Source organism: Hipposideros armiger, unplaced genomic scaffold (assembly GCF_001890085.2).
Source record: "Hipposideros armiger isolate ML-2016 unplaced genomic scaffold, ASM189008v1 scaffold_225, whole genome shotgun sequence".
NCBI classification, from domain to species: domain Eukaryota; kingdom Metazoa; phylum Chordata; class Mammalia; order Chiroptera; family Hipposideridae; genus Hipposideros; species Hipposideros armiger.
In genome coordinates this window covers 1324104-1345835 of record NW_017731575.1, presented here as the reverse complement: position 1 = coordinate 1345835, position 21732 = coordinate 1324104, and the positions used below count along the sequence as shown (strand labels likewise).

General features: G+C 36.1%; 1 long non-coding RNA gene across 2 annotated transcripts in view; it reads right to left on the bottom strand.

Annotated features, from left to right (window-relative positions):
* Positions 1–21732, bottom strand: part of LOC109389212 (uncharacterized) — a 39387-nt gene that overhangs the window by 4747 nt on the left and 12908 nt on the right. For both annotated transcript variants that reach the window (XR_002125362.1, XR_002125361.1), the window contains one exon: positions 4213–4341. This is a non-coding gene — a long non-coding RNA (uncharacterized LOC109389212). The remainder of the gene's footprint in view (positions 1–4212; positions 4342–21732) is intronic.

The following is a 21732-nucleotide window of genomic DNA, read 5'->3' as shown; positions in this document are numbered from 1 at the left end:
TTTCAGGGAGGGGGTGCTGGTCTCCCTGGTCCCAGGAGGTGTGCAAGTGTGTGTTCCCCCCTTAACCCCTGAACCTGGGAAGGAGTGGTCTTTCTTGACAGCAGAGAACATTTGGGGGAATTGAGGCTTCCTCCGCTGTCTGCAAAGTGGTGATGATGTAAAGGTTCATTACCTCCCACAGTCTAGGGTGTAGACACAATCTGAGGACTAGACCCAAAGTCACAGTGAAATAAAACAGCTAGAAGAAATGCACTAGGATGGGACCACCAAACTAACTAGAGAACCTGAAGAGATTCAATGAATGCACATAATGTATCTCTAAATCTTCACCAATATGAATTTTAAAATTCAACAGAAAAAATAAGTCATTAATATGAAGGAATAGAAAAACTCATTGATAAGCTCAATCTAACAAATAAAAATAGACTTTTATTACTCATCAAATAGATACTATATATTTTTCTATAGCAAATAAATATTTACCAAAAAATGATCTGATACTGGTCTACAAGTAAAATTTTAACCAATTTTTCAAAACGAGTTTTTTTCCCCCCCGGGACTTATTATCTAATCAAAAAAGAAAGTCTGGAAATCAATAATTTTTAAATTACTCAAAGCATAGTAACTCCTGAAAATTAGTAAACAAACTTTCAACTTACACTTAGAATAAAGAAGACTCTACAAATGAGAAAGGGCTTTACGTAAACATGTTAGAATTGGACCCTTCCCTTGACTTGGCCTGTGAAAACAATCAACTGGTGGGTGGCACCATGTGGAGGTCCCAAAGTCTCTAAAAGTGAAGCAACCTTTAGGCCAGTTATCCTAGGAAACAAAAATAGAATAACTCAAGGCATTCAAGGCTGCGGAAGTGTTTATCTTAATAGAATCAGAAATATATACCTATATATATATATTGTTTCCTTTGTTATTATTTATGTGGTCTTCTTTGGAATTAGTATTAGCCATATATATAGATGATATATATGCTATAGATATAGATATAGATATAGATATCTCAGAGGTGCCAAAAAAATGTATACACATTTTAAGAAAGGAAAAAAACTGTATTAAAATTGTGATAATTTTAATTAAATTTAATTTAATTTTAATTAAAATTGTGTAATAACAAAAGATGAATACAAGTCATGTGTATACATTTTTTTGGCACCCCCAGAATGTATATATGTGTGTGTGTGTGTAATATATATATGACATATATGTTATATATGTTATATGTATATATTATATTATGTTATATAACATATATGTTATATTATACACACACACACATACACACACTCTATGACATGCCTTAGTGGTACTTTGCAAAGCTAAGATATTTGAAACCAAACCATAGACAAAGAATTGAAGGGGGAGGATAGTCCTAAATATTTGAGATCTGCTTCACTCAGAGGATGAAACCCCCTTGCTGAAAGGTCAAGAAGCGTGATTCACCGTCCCATCTCCCACCTGGGCCCCAAATTTTGAAAGTTTTGTACTGTTTCTAAGGAGTTCGTGCATGTCTAAAGCTAGACCAGAACCTTTATGGAAAGTCCTTCTGCTCTGTTCTTTGTTTTCCCTTACTTTGAGCTCTTGAGTTAGCCCCTTCTTTCTTCTTTCTTTCATTAGCCCCAGTCATCATTCGAAACTTTGTCTCTGCAGCTATTTGCTTTAGTCCTTTTTCTAAAGCACATGACCATTGCAGAGATTCTTTTTTCTGTTATCTCTGCTGAGTAGCCTCTGGCCTCCTATCACACAGAACACCTAGGAAAGCATTGCCTTGTCTAAGTGTATCGCCTGAGCAGCCAAGATTGCAAGCTGGTGAATGCCAGAGCAGCTGGACACCAGAAGGAATGTCTCTACAGTAGTTAAGAACAAGTCTGGATTAATAGGCAAAACTACTCCAAAAGCAGTTTTTTTATTCTTTGTTCTTATGGTGTTCCACAGAAAGGCATAAGGCACATTTCCTGAGAAATGCACGGTAATGAAAAAACTTTCTGGCATAGATAGTTCCCAAATGTTCAGGTCACTGTAACAGAATTATAGCCTAAGATGCACTGCCATTAAGTTCCCAAGTCATTTGCATCTATCAGGAAAGAAAAAGATTGCATTGATATGGTATACAGTGTCTTCTTATTTGGTCAAATCTTAATTGGCACCATTGTGGTGTAGCTGTGTGGTATTTTATACAGTACTGCCAGAAAAACATGAATGCCTTCCACATGAACATTTTAAGGGATTGTTTGTTAGTTAGCTAAAGCCACATTAGTTAATCTGTTGTAATAAACTCCAAAATGCATAAAGGCTTAACCCCAATATAAACTTATTTCTTGCTTATGCAAAGTCTAAGCTGGGTGTTTCTAATCAATAGGCTCTGCTTTTCCAAGTGATGACCTACAGGGATCAGTCATCTTCCCAAATGTAGCTTCCAAAGTTGCTTGGGAGAATAACCCCTTTTCAAGCCAATCAGAAGGAGGCAAAGCATAAAGCATCTCCTGAGGTGGTAGCAGTGGGCTTGGCTGCAAAGTGGCACAAGCTACTCACGTTTCCTTTTTCATTTATTGGAAGTCAGTCACATGGCCACACATGGGAGGCCAGTAAATGCAGTCAAGCTAGGAGCTCAGGAAAAAAGAAGAAATGGGTTTGATAAACATCTATCAGGCTCTCCCACTCTGGTCTTCTAAATTCATTTTTGGTTCCCATTTCCTTCAGAACTGGGAATATTTTTATTTATTTATTTATTTTTGTTTTTTTGTTTTTGTTTTTTATTTTTTTATTTATTTTTTTTATTTTATTTTTTTATTATCATTATTAGTTTCAAGTGTACAAAACAATGCAACAGTTATCCTTTTCACCCCTCACAAAGTGACAACACCCTCCCCCCATGAACTGCCCCTCCACCCCCGATATCATACATGTCTATTACAATTACATTGATTCCACTCCCCACACTCTACACATCCCATGAATATATATGTATTAAATTATAGCTGACATATAGTATTATTCAATGGCAGCTTCAGATGTACAGTGCAGTGGTCAGGCCTCTACACCATCCATGAAGTGGTCTCCCTGACAAGACATGAGACCATCTGACCCCTTAAAAAATATTTACAACATTATTGATTTTATTCCCCAAACTGTCTTTTCCATCCCTGAGGCAGTGTTGTAGTTACCAATTTATGTTGTCTCGTCCCTTCCCCTTCTGCCTCGTCCCCACCCCCTCCCAACTAGCAACCATCAGTTTTTCCTCTGTGTCTCTGAGACTATTTCTGTTTACGTTGCTCATTCATTCAATTCTTTAGATTCCACGTATAAGTGAGATCATATGGTATTTGTCTTTCTCTGGCTGACTTATTTCACTTAGCATAATGTTCTCTAGTTCCATCTATATCGTTGCAAATGGTATGATTTCCTTCTTCTTTATAGCTGAGTAATACTCCATTGTGTAAATCTACCACAGTTTCTTAATCCAGTCATCTACCGGTGGGCATTTCGATTATTTCCAAGTCTTAGCTATTGTAAATAGCGCTGCAATGAACATAAGGGTGCATATATTTTTTTGGATTAGTGTCTTGGGTTTTCCTGGATAAGCGTGGAATTGCTGGGTCATAAGGTAGTTCCATTTCCACTTTTTTGAGATACCTCCATACTGATTTCCATAGTGACTGCACCAATCTGCAGTCCCACCAACAGTGTACCAGGGTTCCCTTTTCCCCGCAACCTCATCAGCACTTGTTGTTTGCTGATTTATTGATGACAGCCATTCTTACTGGGGTAAGGTGGCATCTCATTATGGCTTTTATTTGCATTTCCCTAATGATTAGCGAGGTTGAACATTGTTTCATATGCCTGTTGGCCATCTGTATGTCCTCTTTAGAGAAATGTCTCTTCATGTCCTCTGCCCATTTTTAATTGGGTTGTTTGTTTTTTTAGTGTTGAGTTGCATAAGTGTTTTATAAATTTTGGATATTAATCCCTTATCAGATATATCGTTGACAAATACCTTCTTCTCCCATTCAGTAGGCTTCCTTTTTGTTTTATTGATAGTTTCCTTTGTTGTGAAAAAACTTTTAAGTTTGATGTAATCCCATATAGAACTGGGAATATTTTTTAAAAATCAATGCAATCCACCACTAACTTGAAATGTACTGTGTAGCCAATGCTATCACATTTAAATTACCACTAAAGTTATATTCTATATTAAATTACCTGTTCTGAATCTTTTCCATGTATCCTTCTGAATCAGATATCCTTCTCATATGGCTTTGTCTCTTCCCTTTCGGCAAAAAGATTTGATTTTGTTCTTTTACTGCTGCACAGTCCATCTCCAGGGGTGCACTAAACGTAAAATTTATTCAACTAAGTTAGCCAGGAAAAAAAAAACCCAGGATAAGTTCACTGCAATGTCTCCCTTACTAGGGGCTTTATCTCACCAAAATGTCTCATATCCTCCCCTTGACAAACCAAAATTGCTGCTGACCTTTCATGAACTCAGGAAAAGGTGATGGGTCAGATAGCTACCTCTTTATCCCCACACAATCCAGATGCTGACGTCAAAACCTTGTCTCAGCATAAGCAAAAACTGGGGAAGATTCAGTAAGTGTCAGTCTAGCTGCCACAAGGCGCTGCTTGATGTTTGTAGAGACTGACATGAAGAAATGCTCCTGAGAAATCCCCCTTTGGCAGTGCAGCAGAAATTTCACATCCACCCTAAAATCACTTGCTGAGCTATTTGCACTCTGCCACAAAAGTTTCCATCAGCAGAAAAGACAGCTGGAGTTTGGGTTTGAAAATGCCACTTTAGGCTGTGTTGGCTAAGACCTGTAGAAAGGGAGGCTCATAAGTCCTTCTGGCAGTTCCTGTCAGGATCTTAATGAGGCACCTTGTTTGTAAAGAGAACAGTGAATTCAAAAAGCAGAAGCTTAGAAGCCAAAGTGATGGATGCATATTAGAGATATCTAGATAGTTTGGGTGCAGAAATGATGTTTTGAGAGCACAGTGTGATATGCATACAGTCACTGCAAGGGTAACCACAGCAGTATGTGTGGCCTTGACAATCTCTGTCATGCTCTGCCAGTTGAAGGATGGGTGTCAATTTTAACTGCTCAAGCACTCCCTTGTCTGGCTGAGAAATCCTCAAGAAATCTGCCCTTGGCCGGCCGAGTGGCTCAGTTGGTTAAGGCACTAGCTCTGAGCAACAGGGTCCCCGGTTCAATTCCCACATAGACCAGTGAGCTGCGCTCCAACTGAGCTGCCACTGAGCTGCCAACAGGTGGCAGGATGGCTCAGCTGGTGAGAGCACGTGCTACTAACAACAAGGTTGCCTGTTAAACTACCATATGGGATGGTGGGCTACGCCCACCTGCAACAAAGACTGAACATGACACAGTGAGCTGAGCGGCCTTCAGCTGCCGAACAGTCAGCCAGATGGCGACTGGACTTGGAGCTGAGCTAGCTGCGCCCTCCACAACTAGGACTGAAGGACAACAATTTGGCTGTTCCACTTCCCCAATTCCCCAACACTGTTCCCCTTCCCCAATTCCCTAATAAAATCTGTTTTTAAAAGAAAAAGAAGAAGAAAGAAGTCCTCCTTGATCCTGTCGCACAGTACTGCTATGAAATCCTACAAAGCCTTGCTCACTTTGCAGTCTCTTCGTGCATGAGTCTCCTCTTCTTCTGATACCTGTGTTAACCCTGCATTCTAAGTCTTTCCCTGTGACTTGGGACCATTCACCTAGCCTTTACCTGTGGTCCAACCCATCCCTTCATTTCTTCATGTATCCCAGGGCAAGTCCATTATCATATTATACCATTTTTTTTTTCAGTTCAATCTTCTGTTCCTGTCTCTTACATGAAAACCCAAACGACAGCTTGAGTAAAACCATCATGACCAATTTTTGTTACTCTGTATTTTATAATTTAAATATTTTCTTGTGTCTTTTCTTTTTTCTTCCCCTCAAAATGTACCTGCCTTCTTTAATTTTTCCCTCAGAACTAACCTCTACTCTGTCAAGAGGTAGCTAAATAACCTGACAAATAAATTGCAAAAATGTGTTCAGTTAGGTTATAGAAATCCCTAAAGAATGAGTCTGCATAAAATAAAGATGTTCTGAATATAGTGCTTTAAAAAAGGAGATGGCTCAAGTGGTGGAAACACGTGGCACCTGGTAAACTTTTAGGGGAGATGTTTGGGGAAAAATGGTTTCTAAGTGTCCTTTAATAACACAATAGAGTGACTCTCTTCTCTGTTTACATCTAAAGCCATCATCGTCTCATAATTGTCCCTAAAAACTGTAAAAAATTTTGTGATACAATAATTACTGTTGTATTTATAGTTTGTTTCAAATAAATTGAAATAGTGATAGTTAACTGTATTTTTTTTTGTTAAATGTATTATTAATATAAGTACAAAAGGCTAGAGAGACAATATTTAATTTACCCTTTGCATGATTAAGAAATGCATTTGTAGGGCCGGCTGAGTGGCGCAATGGTTAAGAGCTGGCTTGGGATGCCAGAGGGCCCCGGTTCGGATCCCACATATGAGGGCCAGTGACACTGCCCTCTACAGCTAAGATGCTGAACAACAGCTCAACCTGGAGCTGGGCTGCCGTGAGTCGCAGGCCATGGCGTAGGCAGTAGCCCCTGCTGCAGTGGGTTGCCATGAGCTACCGTGTATAGCCAGCAGTCAGTGTGAGCGGCCAGCAGCTGTAGTGAGCGGCCAACCAGAAGCCGGCGACTGATCCGCCTCGCTCGTGAAGAGCGTAATGATGGTGCCAACTTGAGCCAGTGAAGCGATGCCCTCCACAACTAGACTGAAGAACAAAAGGACAGCAACTTGTCTGTTGCCCTTCCCCCAATTCTCCAGCACTGTTCCCATCCCCCCAATTCCCCAATAAAATCTTAAAAAAAAAAGAAATGCATTTGCAGTACTATGTATCATGTTCTCAACTCATTTGACTTACTCCATTGATATCAGTAGATTAAAATAATAGTAGATGATATAAGATTGTCAGTGTAGGAATGAAAAGAGCAAAACTTGTATCTGCATAAGTAAGCGATTGAACTGTAAGAGAGTTGAAAGCGCTACAGGAATTGATAGAAGAATCAATAGAAGTCAATAAAAAACCTCTAGGCAAGAATTGGCTTTTAAAGAACAATCCTAAATACACAAAGGCTTGACAAAATGCTAGCTAACAACTCTGAGACTTATTGATCACAAGGATGTAGGCCATTTTGCAGTATACTCCAATAATCAAAATGCCTTCACAATGGCATACAGTGAAAATTGATATGCATAATAATAACTATAAGTCACTGAAAGATCTTTAATGCCTCTGATTCACTCAAAACTTTATTGTGCTCATTATAATTTTAGGGATAAACACATTTATTTCTGAATAAAGAGACTTAAAACAATATTTCCTTTGGCGGGAGCTATTTCACTAAGAATTATATAATTTTGAGCTAGAAATTGCAGTACGAATGTTGAGTTGTTAATTCAGTAGAAAACACCAAACTAGAGAACAGAGGGTTGTCAGGAAGATTTGGGAAATTGGGGGAAATTTAAGGCATGGAAAGGATGAAGGCAGGATGGAGCCCAGGGAAGGCATGCTTAGCATGTGACCCAGAATAACAAACATGATTTGCCAAATTCCAAATTGAATAAATCCATATAGCTGAACCCATGTGATATGTGTAGACAAAAACCCACAAGCAAACCACCGAAGTGTGAGAACTAGAAGGAAAGGGTGGTCAATAGTCTGATGTAATATTCTGATATATTTCTTAGAACCTACATGCTATCTTAAGTGATCTGGTCATCAAAACCAGCAGTCCCGCCTCTGCCTTCTTCCTTTACCCTATTTCTCCAATGGGGAAAATTAAAGCTTAAGTAAAATGAATTGTTCAAGGTCACATAGTTGGAAGTAGCAGGGCCAGGACTTATATATTCAAGTTTCTTGTTTTTTATTCATTATTCTCTTCAATCTGAAAAGCCACCTCTAGGCAAACGTACCTGAGGGCTCAAATCATCCAGTAATTCACTAAGTTTTTTTCTCCCATGAACATACATGTAATCTGATGGCCAGAGGAAAAAACTCAAACTATGATTTTTTTGTTTGTTTGTTTGTTTTAATTCACTCTAGCATACAAGATGTCTCAAACTAGATGGCCTATTATCCTTGGACCAATTTTTCTTCTGAAAGGAAAAGGGGAAAGTGTTCCTCATGGGACTATGAGTGACATCAACCCATAAACTGCAACACTCCCATTGTTCACACAGGCAGAGCTGCGTCTGTTAGCCCTAAATCAATTTGAAAAACAAATTGGCAGAGCTGAGCTTGTCATCCTAAATGTATTCTTAAAAAATTATTTAGTGTTTATTATGCACCTGATTATGGAGTACAAAATAAATAAGACACCATTTTGACCCCAAGTTACTTACAATTTACAGATTATTTCTTTCTTAGATGAATCCAAGTTATGAAATTGTTCTAAATCACTTTTGTAAGTAATCAACTGTTAAAAAAAATCACATCACATCATAATAGAAAAGTGATTTGCTATACTGCGGGGCATGTGGTAATGATACAACACAGTCTTCCTGGCTCCAAAATTTTTTTCCCCCCATCTTCAGATAAACCTTGATATATATATATATATATATTTTTTTTTTTTTTTCAATGCAAAATAGCATCAGATAATTTCCTGGGTGTATTTGTACTAACTAAAATTTTTATAAAATAAATACATTTATTATGCATTTAGCCATACCTTATGTTCTATATTATATAACATAGATAATGTGCTAAAGCAAACATTTTTTGAACTGTTAGCTTTTTGTAAATTATGAGCAAACAGTTCTGTAGTTTAAAATAGTAAGTGCAAAAATATAATTGAACTGGACTCTCCTTGAATGTGTCTCTGCACACCTGGTCTCTCAAGGTCACGATCTTCTCCTGGGCAACAGAGTCTGGCTGTTCAGCTATGTTTCCCCTCCTTAGCTACCCACCACCACCTGGGGTTTCTCTTTGTGATACATGAATTTTTTTATTTATTCTCAGGTTTATAATTATAAATATGGTGATTGAAAATAACTGGCTCTTCATGTGCATTTTTTTCCCTAAGTGACAACTAAGAATTCACTATGCCTTTTTTTCCCTCTGTTCTTCAAAACGATTATCATTTATTAGACAATGTTGTAAGTATGCTTCCTCATCTTCCCCTAACCAAAAGCCATTGGAGAGATTTATTTTTTTTAATTATGCGTTTGACTTTTTGAATAAGTAATACATTCACAAGTATAAATCAACAAATGCAAAATGGCCTAGAGTAAAGAGTCTTTCGATTCTAGCTGTTCACGTCCACTTCTCATTTTTCTCAGAGGTAACTATTGTTCATCCACAAATTTTTATACATAGAGTCATTTTGCACTATGTGAGAAGATACAATTATATATTTATATTTTTTCCTCTTTACACCAATTTTATCATATAATGCACACAATTCCACAACTGGCTTTTTTTTTTTTTTGCTTAATACTATATTTGAAGAGCTTCCATATTAATGTATAGAGAGCATACTCATTGCTTTCTTTTAAGGACATATTAATGGATTGTTTCTCAAATATAAATGTTTCTCAAATGCAGATTCTCAAATACAGGTGTTTTGTGCAGGAGAATTGAAATAACTGAACATTATTATTCCATGCCTGTTCACAAGTGAATAGAGGCAAAATATGTCCCAGTCCTCCAGATCTGTAAAACACCGTTCTGTTCTTAAACATACACTACTCCATGCCCAAGAGTCCGGAAATGTATAAGTACATATATACTTGAAATCAGCTTTGTATGTAATTTACATATGCAAATCATTAATGATTTAATCTTCCCTAATCCACCCATGATGGGGAGAGCCAACTTAATCACTAAGACAGCTAGAGTAATTGAATAGTCCTGCCATTCAACTGTTGCTTCCGAAGCGTGGACAGAGTCAGTAATATGGTTGCCCTATAATGTCATAAATTCACAAACACCTTAATTGACGAACGTTTGTGGATAGCTTTATAGTGCACCAGACACTTTAATGACTTTTCTAAGGGGATATCTCATTTGAAACATCAAAATACTATTATATACTATTATCATTCTGCTATTAGAGCCGAGAAAAATGAGGCAAAGGAGCATAAATAATTGATCACAGTCTACAATATTAAGTGATTAAACCAGTATTTGCAAACAGGTCCCTCATGCTCAGTCCCTATGCTGTACTGACATGATCTCCTTCCCTGTACTAACAAATGGCCTCCACTAACTTTCAGCCTGGAGTTTTGCCTACTACATATCTGAGCCAGATGGGCCAAACATCACATTCTGCTCCACTGTTTACTGGTGATGATATTTTGGGGAAGGCTCTGAAACCCCCCTCTGAGCCACTGGGGATAATGAAATTTAGAATGGCTGAGTTGAACATTGTATCCATTTTTGTGGTGTCCCCCCTTGGTGTTATACAATGTTGCATTGTTATAAGGATCAAATAAGAGAATACCCATAAAATTCGGTAAATCCTTGGCACAGATAAATGCCCAATAAACAAGAGTTTAAATAATAACAGAAGGGACATCAGTCAGTGTTGACTTTCTAAAGAAACTGTAGCTATGAATGACACTGGATGTCCCTGAAATGCTTACTGTGATGGCTTTGACTTTATGAGACATTAGGTACACTCAGAAACAACAGTGGCTAGGACGGTCTCCTAAGAGCTAGTTTTGCTTGCGAGACATCAAATGTATTGACTCTTGGTGAGCATGATGTGCTCTGAGAAAACACTACTAACAGATAAAATATCTCTACCTCATATTTGACTTAACCCATTTTACTACTGGGGGAACATCAGAAGCTGCACTTTTCTCAAATACTGAGAATTCAATATCATTCTTTATCTTACCTGGGCGAGTTAATGTTACCTAGAAAGAAAATTCTTTTAACATAGGGCTTGTGGCTTTCAAAAAAGATTTGAGTCATTTTTAACAGCTTTATTGAGATATAATTCATATACCACACAATTCACTCATTTAAAGGGTACAATTCACAGAATTGTACAACCATCACCACAATCAATTTTAAAACATTTTCATCACCTGTAAAGACACCTCTGACCAGTAGCAGCCACTCCTCAATCTCTCCATCTCCCCCCAGCCTCTGGCAATCATTAGTCTATTTTCAGTCCCTATAGATTTACCTACTTTGACATTCCATATATATGGAATGATACAATATGTGGTCTTTTGTGACTGGCTACTTTTCTGTAGCATATGTTTTCAAGGTCCATTGATGTTGTAGCATGTATCAGTACTTTATTTTTTTATTGCTAAATAATATTCCATGGTATGAATACATCACTTTTTGTTTATCCATTCATGCTGATCAACATTTCAGCTGCTTCTCCTTTTGGCTAATATGAATAATAATGCTGCTACGAACATTCATATACAAGTTTTTGTATGGATATGTATTTCATTGCTCTTAGGTACACAACAAGGAGTGGAATTGCTGGGTCATATGGTTACCCTGTTTAATCTTTTGAGAAACCACCAAACTGCTCTCCAAAGCAGCTGCCCTGATTTACATTCCTACAAGTTGAGTCACTTTTAAAACCTAATACCATGTTCAATCTTTAAAAAAAAAAAAACACTAGTGGCTTTGCTTTGACTTGTCATTTTATATCTGTTAGAGTGACTGGCCAAGGAGCCAGGATAAGCGGTAAGGCTACTGAAGGGAAATATTACCACTAAAATGCTTTATCACTACAATGCTGTATTTAACATCTTCTGTCACTTTTTTTTTCTATTGACATCCAATCACATTTGTCATCTAATCCTTCATTATAATCCATTTTTTTCCTCTCTGAACCTTATCTCACAATATTCTTGGGGTGAGAAAACAATTTACAGTACCTGTGCTTTAGTTATCACAATGCTAGTGGTTTTAGTCTTTGTTTCAGTCTGTTTAACTGTTTTCCTGCTGCTTTTACAAATGTAACCTCTAGATTCACAGTTATACTTTGACAAGAAAATGAATAGATGGCGTCTAACAACAAAATGGAGCAAAAAATAAATTTGTCACGAAATCATGTTACACTATGTTATTCGTCATCCAAGAAAATAAAAAGTAAACGAAAGCAAAACTGAATCATAAGTATAGTTGTGCCTGTGCTCTTTGTAATTTGTAAAATTCGTAAGATTGTATCTCCTTATGGTTAAGAAGAATATGATTTGTATTAATGTGGCAATAAGGTAATATTTCTTATTTTTAATATGGATTACAATTTGAATATGTAATTGAATATTATTTCCTTCCTACAATTCATGTTAGAAAGCTATATACTTGATGTAATACTTCCTAAAATTTAATTTCTGGAATTCCTCCTTTGGTGTTGTCTTCAGAACCCACACAGTGCATTTAAAGCAATTCCACCAATATTCATTGGATGTCAACCATCTGCAAGGCATTGTGCTAAGCATTCTTTTGAGAGGAAACTTAGAAGCTATTATTCTTTTGAATGTGCTTGTTGGAGGCAAGTATTAGTGCCTGGATGGTGGCTTTTATTTGGGGAAATGGTCAAAAGTTATTCAAAGCCAATTCTGATGGATGAGGTAGATAATATCCATCAAGCATGATGACATTCTTAATGGTCAAAATTATATATGACTATACATTTATGAGGCTGATTTTCTTACATGGCTCATTAACTAGATTTGAAGAAAATTGCACAAGAGTAGTTCTAGCAATGTTCAGAGTAGGGGTGGCAATGGTGAGGTGTGTGTTGCCAAAGTAACTATTTTGATGGATGGCACTCTTTGGATATATTAGTGCTGGCATGTTTTTAAAACACACTCATTGCTTATGATCACACATTACATAGCGCCAAACAATAATGGGCCCAGGAAAACTTTAGCCACATCAATAGCCAAAATAATGTCATTTTCTAGTGATCGTGCTTTCATCCTTGACAAAAATGGAAGATAACTGATAGCACATGTGACTTGTTCTTTTCCACAGCCAGGAAGGAGCTGGGGCTTGTATGTTACCTGTTTAAACAAAGGAATTGACCTGGAGAGAAACATTCCTACTGACAGTTGCCTTTTCAATTTAGGGCTTCTAGAACCTTCTTAAGGTGGCACTACTTGTAGAAGTAGTCACAGAAACAGATCTTGGCTCTTATCATTTGTTACAAGATTGGAACTAGCTTAATAGAGCTTCAAAGGAATAATCCGTCGTTGAGTGCTGCACAGTAACTACTATGTCTGTCTCTCATTCTTTGGACTATACTAAATCTGAAACCTTCTCTTTTATAACCTAGCCCAAGAATGGTAAAACCTAATTTCTTCGGGCTGCAGTAACAAATTACCACAAACTGGGTGGTTTAAAACAACAGGCATTTATGGTGTCACAGTTCAGGATGCCTGAAGTCTGAAAAATCAAGGTGTCAGCAGAGTTTATTCCCCTGGAGGCAGAGGAGGAATTTGTTCAATGGCTCTTTCCCAGTTTCTTGTGGTTGCTGGAAATCCTTGGCATCTTTTGGCTTGTACATGCCTCACTCCAATCTCTGTCTCCATCTTCACATGGCTTTCTTCCCTCTGTGTCTGTGTCCTAATTCCCCTCTCCTCATAAGGAGGCCAGTCATTGGATTAGGCCAGCACAGGAGGATTGGAGACCTGAAATAAAAATTGACCGACTCTTACCTGCTACTCTAGGAAGGCAGAGAATCTGACTATTGATTTCTTTGTCTACTTCAACTTCTGACAGAGAAACACACAATAGGCATTTTATAATTGTTGAGTAATGGATGACCACTAGCAGTAAAATCAAAGAATGCTTTAAGCTCAATCATGGGAAGATTTGTTATTACAAGTTATCTTTTCATCTCTGAGTATTGGGGATAAAGGTGATAAAAGGGGTCAGCTTTGCTCACAGAATTGACATTAACTCCATAGAATGGGGAACTACACCAGGGATGCTTCACTTATTTCCCAGACTATGTTGCTATTAAAGGTCTTTAGATGCTTTGTTTCATCCTTCTGTGATAGCTGTGCTGGGTGATGACATTTCATCTTGAATGTCTAGAGGCTTGTTAGCAGAGACCCTGTCACTGCCAGGGATCACAGCATTTCTGTGCTCAGTCCTTAGGGCACTGATCTCTGTTGTACAGCTGGACTCAGCAGCAGACTCCACATGGTCTAACATGACAAGCAGCTGGATCTCCAGTCAACAGGCAGAGAGTTATTTTCCTGAAATGAATGGCAGTTTGCAAAGCAGAGCAGGCAGCGGCTTTTTCTTCTTTATATCACTAAAACCACCTCAACTTCAGCAAACACAGAGATCCAAAGAGAACAGAAGAAAAAAAGGTAGCTTATTTTAGCAGCATAAAGCTAATGCATCTATTTAGCAGCAGGCAAAAATGAGCAGTCCAATCTGCCTAATCTATTTTTGCAAAATTGGCCTGAGGTGGGATTGAGTATAAAGCAAATATAGAGACAGAGATAGATAGGAAAGGCAAAACACCCGAGTATACAAGTAAACTTTTGCACAGTATTTTTATACATTCTCTCTGTAAGCAAAATTATCAATATAGCATGCCTTTCACTTTCTTAACCATCTGTCTGTGTTGTAGGACAATCACTCTGTCCCCAGATGCTGTAAATCAGGAAGTGAGCAATAGAATGACTGCAGCCTTTAGACCAATGTTTGCTCTGAGTCTTGAAACCATCAAGGAAATGGCAAGTTCATTTCTAGCTGAAGTAGACGTCTGCCTGACCCTCAATTTGAGGAGTGTCATTGGCAGTCATAGGGACATCTTCACCTTTACTTCCAAAGAAAGTAAAATGCTAGCTAGTCAGAAAGGGATTTTTCCATTTTTTGTTAGTCAGTGGTTTGTGGCATTTTAAGCCACCAGAGGGGAAATATATAGCTTTCTTTAACTTTGTATCTGACTGAATCTTTTGAAATACTGTTTTTCTAAAGTATTCCAACCTTCATGCTTCTTACTCCTAGTGAGAGCTGAATGAGTGAGAGAATTGTTTCTTAAGTAAAACATCTTACATTTTAGAGTTCATTTATACAAAGCAATTAAAATTTGTAAACTGAGTTCAGAAGACAAGTAAATAGCGCATGAAATGTTATGGATATAGAGAAATTACTTGTAGTCCCAAATGTCTTGAGGTCTCTGATGTTTGGAATGTCAAACAATATACAGGAGCAAAATAATTATAATTGTAACTAAGATGAGACAGTCTCAGTGGACAATACAATATTGGATTTGGTAATTCTGTTTAATTATTGAAGGGTGGAAAGAGGAAGCAAATAGCAGAGATCTGCCATTAATAAAAATTCTGACTTGGTATGCTAAGACTAGGTCTAGCAGAGATATAATGTTTTCATTGGTTGAAGAAGAAGGTTTCAAACAAGAATTATATTTGTGCTTTTACACACTTTAAAACATAGAAACTATTTTAAGATACATTTAGAAAAATCATAGAAGGTCTCTCACAGGTAACCAGTTCATTGAAACTGTTCCAAGTAGAACTTGTACAGACATGGACCACCCATCATTTTAGAAAGTTCACAGAACTAAATATGTGTGTGTGTGTGTGTGTGTGCTGTGTAACAGAAAAAAAATAGACTGGATCATTAAAACCAAATTTTGGATCTCTGAAAAGACAATAAAACAGTTTAAAAGAAGATAAACTTTGGTAAGTCTAATAAAAAAGAGAAAAGATAAAATATATCAGTAGTGTAAGTACTAGTTTTTAACTGCACATATAAAGAGGATTAAAGTATTAAAGCATGTAAAATGTGTATAGACCAATACATTTGAAAACCTACAAAAAGTGTCACTACCTCTCCCCAGGAAAATGTACAATTACCAAAATTGACCCAAGAAAAGTTCATAAAACTTATAAGATCTTTTTTCCTTTTTTTTTAAAGTTTATTGGAGTGACTATTGTTAGCAAGTTACATAGATTTCAAATGTACAATTCTATAATACATCATCTATATATCACATTGTGTGTTCACCACCCAGAGTCAGTTCTCTTTTAAAAATGATAGTCAACGGTGGACAAGATATACTTCTAAGAAAGAAAGAATGAGTCCAAAAGATTTTGTGATTAAGCTCTTCAAAATCAATAAGGAAGAGATAGTTTCTGACATGAAGAACAGAAAAAGAGGGAAAGCTTCTCAACTCATTTTAAAACCTAGCATTATCTTAATCCTAAAACAAACAAATGAGAAGCAGAAAAAGGGCATAAAAATACAGATGCAAAATACATACACAAATCATTTTCAAATAGAACACAAGGATATATTTAAAAAATAAGGTAGAAGTGAAAATATTTTTAACATTAACACATATAAAGTAATATATATATAATAAATTATATAAATAAATTACATGTAATAAAATATATAAAAATAATTTTTAAAGACATGAAAAAAACTATTTGATAAGCTTCCTCCCTCATTCCTAGTATCTCCTAGAAAATGAGATTAGATAAAACCCCCTTAACCCGATAAAGAGTAGTTACCCAAATCCTACAAAAATATCAATTTTAATAATAAAATATTAGAAAGATTATCATTAACTTGTCAGGCACACATTATTTTGGCTGCTATCATCAGTAATATTCAGCAATGTTGCTGGAGAATTTTGCCAAAGCAATAATATAAAAAAGAAAAAAATGTGGAAAACTACATGAAAAGATGAGATAAAAATGATGTTAATTTAGATTCTAAGAGTTTCTACCTAAATACACAACTGAAAAATACAAATGTCCAGAAAGAGGATCAACATAGAAAATCAAGCTTTCCTATAGTGCAGTAAAAACCAATTAGAAAATGCAATCAGAAGGGAAAAAAGGATCCCATTTAGAGTGCAAAACCATGAAATAGCTAGGAATTAAAAATAAAAGGCAACCTCGTTGGTGATTATTTAAAAAGCTTGCTATAGGACAATGTAATAAAAATAATAGGATATGTGTAGCAAATATTGCTAGTTGCCCAAAGTGGTGGTATAAACTTATATTTCCTCCAAGTAGTGCAGGAGATGGCCAGTTCCTCCCCAGGACTTGAAATTGCCTTAATAGTTTTAATTTGCATTTCATTGATGACTAATGAGGCAGAAACTTTATCAGCTTTTACATTTAGGTGTATAGTTCCTTTGAACTGATTTTTCTACATAGTACAAGATAGAATTCAATGTTTCTACCAAACATACATCATATTGATCCAGAACTATTTATTTAAAAAAAAAATCTTTAACCCACTACATCTCGGTGTCACCTTGCTTATAAACCAGTTTACCATATATGTTTGAGACTATTTCTGGACTTTATTATGTTCTACTATTATACTTGCTCATCCTTGAACCAATTTCATACTCTTAATTGTGATAACTTTATAGTAAATCAACAACATTTAGTGTAAGTCTTCCAGCTTTATTCTTCTACAAGACTGTCCTAACTATTTTGGGACCTTTTAGCTTTTTATGTATTCTTAAATGAGATTGTCCATTTTCAAAAAAAGGCCTCTACAATTTTATTGGGATTGCATTTGATTTAATGATAAATTAGAAGAAAATTAATATCTTTAATACATTGAGTCTTTCAATATATTTATTAAGGCCTTTCTCAATTTCTCTAAATAGTTTCATAAATTTCTGCTGACAGAAATTTATAAAAATGTATTTTTGGACCAGCCGAGTGGCGCATTGGTTAAGAGTTGGCTTGGAATTCCAGCTCTGAGAAGTAGGGCCCCGGTTCGGATCCCACATGTGGGCCAGTGACACTGCTCCCTCTACAGATAAGATGGTGAACAACAGCTCAATCTGGAGCTGGGCTGATGTGAGTCTCTGGCGATGGTGTAGGCTTCAGTGGGGCTGACCCGCAGCTGGCGTGTGCTTTAGTGAGCTGCTGTCAGCCACCATGAGAGGCTGTCCAACAGCCAGCGAGTGGCTGTCTCACCCAGGAAGAGCACAATGATCACAATATCAACATGGGCCAGTGAAGTGACGTCCTCTACAACTAGACTGAAGAACAAAAGGACAGCAACTTGTCTGTATCCCTTCCCCAATTCCCCAGTGCTGTTCCCCTCCCCCTATTCCCCAATAAAATCTTAAAAAAAAAATTACGGTTCTCAGTTTTAATGCTATTTAGTGAATACCAAGTGTAGTGTCTGCAGAGAAATATCTTGAACTAGTGAAAGATTTTTATTTAATGTCAGTAGAAGAACTGAATTTAATGAGACAAAATCAATTCAAAAATAATTCTGAGTTTTGATAAGTATTCAAATGTTCAGTTTTTGGGTAAAGATAATTGTACTCATATGCATGCCTGAAATCTGTAGCCAGGATGAAAATAGTTGTATTCAACAACTCATTTTTCAACAGTAGCTGTAAATGTAAGAATTGATCTGGTAGCTAGGCTTATATTGTTTTATTCATTAAAGTTTATTGGGGTGACAATGGTTAGTAAAGTTACATAGGTTTCAAGTGTACAATTCTGTAATACATCATATATATATATATATATATATATATATATATATATATATATATATATATATCACGTTGTATGTTCACCACTCAGTCAGTTCTCCTTTCATCACCATTTATTTGACCCCATTTACCCTCATCTACCACACCTCTCCCCCTTTACTCTCTGGTAACCACTAAACTATTGCCTATGTGTATGAGTTTTTGTTTCTTTATTTGTTTGTCTTGTTTTTTGTCGCTTTCAGTTTTATATCCTACATATTGGTGAAATCATGTGGTTCGTGACTTTTTCTGTCTGACTTATTTTGCTTAGCATAATATTGAGTTGTCGAAAAAATCATGATGCATTTTTGCAATGAAAAACAGAAAAAAATACTTCATGACTTTTCCAACAACACAATAATTCAAGTTCCATCCATGTTGTTGCAAATGGCAGTATTTCATCTTTCCTTATGGCAGAGAAGTATTCCATTGTGTCTATATACCACATCTTCTTTATCCACCCATCTATCCAAGGACACTTTGGTTGTTACCATATCTTGGCCACTGTAAATGAAGCTGCAATGAACATCATAGCACAAATATCTTTACAGGTAAATTTTTTTCAGATTTGGGGGATAAATACCCAAAAGAGGGATTGCTGGGTCATATTGTAATTCTATTTTTAATTTTTTAAGAAACCTCCACACTGCCTTCCAGAGCAATCTGCATTCCCACCAACAGTGTATGAGGGTTCCTTTTTCCCCACAGTCTCTCCAACACTTGCTATTATTTGTCTTATTGATGATAGTCATTCTAACTGGCGTGAGGTGATATCTCATTGTGGTTTTGAGTTGCATTTCTCCAATGATTAGTGATGTTGAGCATCTTTTAATATATCTATTGGCCATCTGTACGTCCTCTTTGGAGAAATACCTATTCAGGCCCTCTGCCCATTTTTTAATTGGATTGTTTGTTTTTTGTTGTTGAGTTGCATGAGTTCCTTATATATTTTGGATATGAACCTCTTATCAGAGGAGTTGTTTGCAAATATCTTCTCCCATTTGGTTGGTTGTCTCTTAATTTTGTCGATGTTTTCTTTTGCTGTGCAGAAGCTTTCTAGTTTGATATAGCCCTATTCATTTATTTTAGCTTATTGAATGTTATATTCAATAACTCATTTTTCTACAGTAGCTGTAATGTAAGAGTTGATCTATATGGCTTGGCTTATATTTTACATTGGTCTTAAATTATTTCTTGCTTCCCATTTTAACGCTGTATCATCATCAGTGCTAAAGTTAGTCTTAAGTTGATTATTTGTGATAATGATTAGAGATCTTTTACAGAGATTAACCTTTCTTAAAATTTAAGGAAAATGTTAATATAAACAATAAAGTATTCTTAAAACCAATTCTAATGTAGGCATATATAGAAATGGTTGTTTTTAAAATTGAAGTCATGTTTGGTAGCTTTATTATTTTCTTTTTCATCAGATTAATAGAGCTCTTTTTTTTAAGTTTATTGGGGAACAGTGTGTTTTCCAGGACCCATCAGCTCCAAGTCAAGTAGTTGCTTCAATCTAGTTGTGGAGGGTGCAATTCAGTGGCACATGTGGGGACCGGACCGGCGACCTTGGTGTTATGAGCACTGCATTCTAACCAACTGAGCGAACCAGCCACCCCCAAATTAGTATATTGATGTAAATTATATCTCAGCAAAGCTGTTGGAAAACTAACATGTCTTGGCATCTGATTGTATAATATATCCTAGAAGAAAAACATAATTTTATTGACTAAAACAGTGATACAGGAATATCTCTAATTAAAATATATTGCCTGTGTTTTTATCTTTGGCTTAAACCCAGTAGGGTTCTAGTCACTCTATTATTCACTTTTTTCTTTTTCCAGAAATAGTTGTGTGTGTGTGTGTGTGTGTGTGTGTGTTTAACCTAGAAAAGTTCTGAAATAACTAACTATAGAGATTACCAAGAAACTTAAAAGTAGGCTCCTCATTCTATTCTGAACCATGAGCTATAATAGTATGCATAAAATGGTCTTAAAATCTCTTAGGCCTCCACATTTCTCTTTCAAAATCATTTCACCTGTGCTTCCCTGCAAAAAAAAAGAAATGAAAGAAAGAAAGAAAGAAAGAAAGAAAGAAAGAAAGAAAGAAAGAAAGAAAGAAAGAAAGGAAGAAAAAAGAAAGGGAGAAAGAAAGAGAGAAAGAAAGAAAGAAAGAAAGAAGAAAGAAAGAAAATCTTTTCTGAGGCATATATTTCATATATATATCACCATCTGCCTCTTCTTGTCATTGTCATCAGAGGCCCTTTTGATTATGTCAACAATCTCACTCCCATCTCTGTTTCTATTATATGTATTTTCCGTTTGTAAATGCAAATAACAATTGCTAATATTAATTACTGTGAGGATTTAAACTGTTATAATTAATATTTTTATTATCTTTCAAAGGTTTTAGACTTTATTCATATCCATTATCTAATTTGGTTTTAATGGCCTCTTTCTTTGCACCCCTCTCCCCCTTTTTTTAAGAAAAATTGGCTCAGACAAGTAAAACTTTTCCCCACAGTAGCACAACTTGGACTTAGGTCTCCTTGCATTTGAACCCAAGTTTGTCTTAGTCCAAGAGCATATCTGTTCCATTGTACCATAAATCTTTAACATTCAAAATTCCTCAGAGAATGATGCTACAGAAGTAAATAATAACCAACTTACTTTTATGTCTCTTCGGCCATGACATGGTTTCTCCTATTCTAGTTTTTTTCTCTCTATATTTAATTTTGGGAATACACAGAATAAGTTAGGGACTTATCTGTCTTTGTTTATGGTGTAACTTTGCATGTTTTCAGATAAAGTGTATAATCATAGGTTCAGAGATAAAGGACAGAAATTTAGTGGTATACATAAGCCTTAGAACTACCACTTATTATGCAAGATTTTGTTGAGCGTTTAAAATGTATGTCCACAGAACTTTGAGACTATACTATGAGTAAAACATGATCTCTGCCTTCAAGAAGCTTATTTTGAAGCTTACACATTGCATTCTGTGTAAGCAATAAAAATATCAAGAGGTCAAGGCCTTTAATCATGCATCTAGAGTATTCTTTCAGTGCCCAGTACACAGTAGACATTTGTTAATATTTATTAAATCGATAATAAATCAGTGCAGCAGTTCTAAAATGTGGTT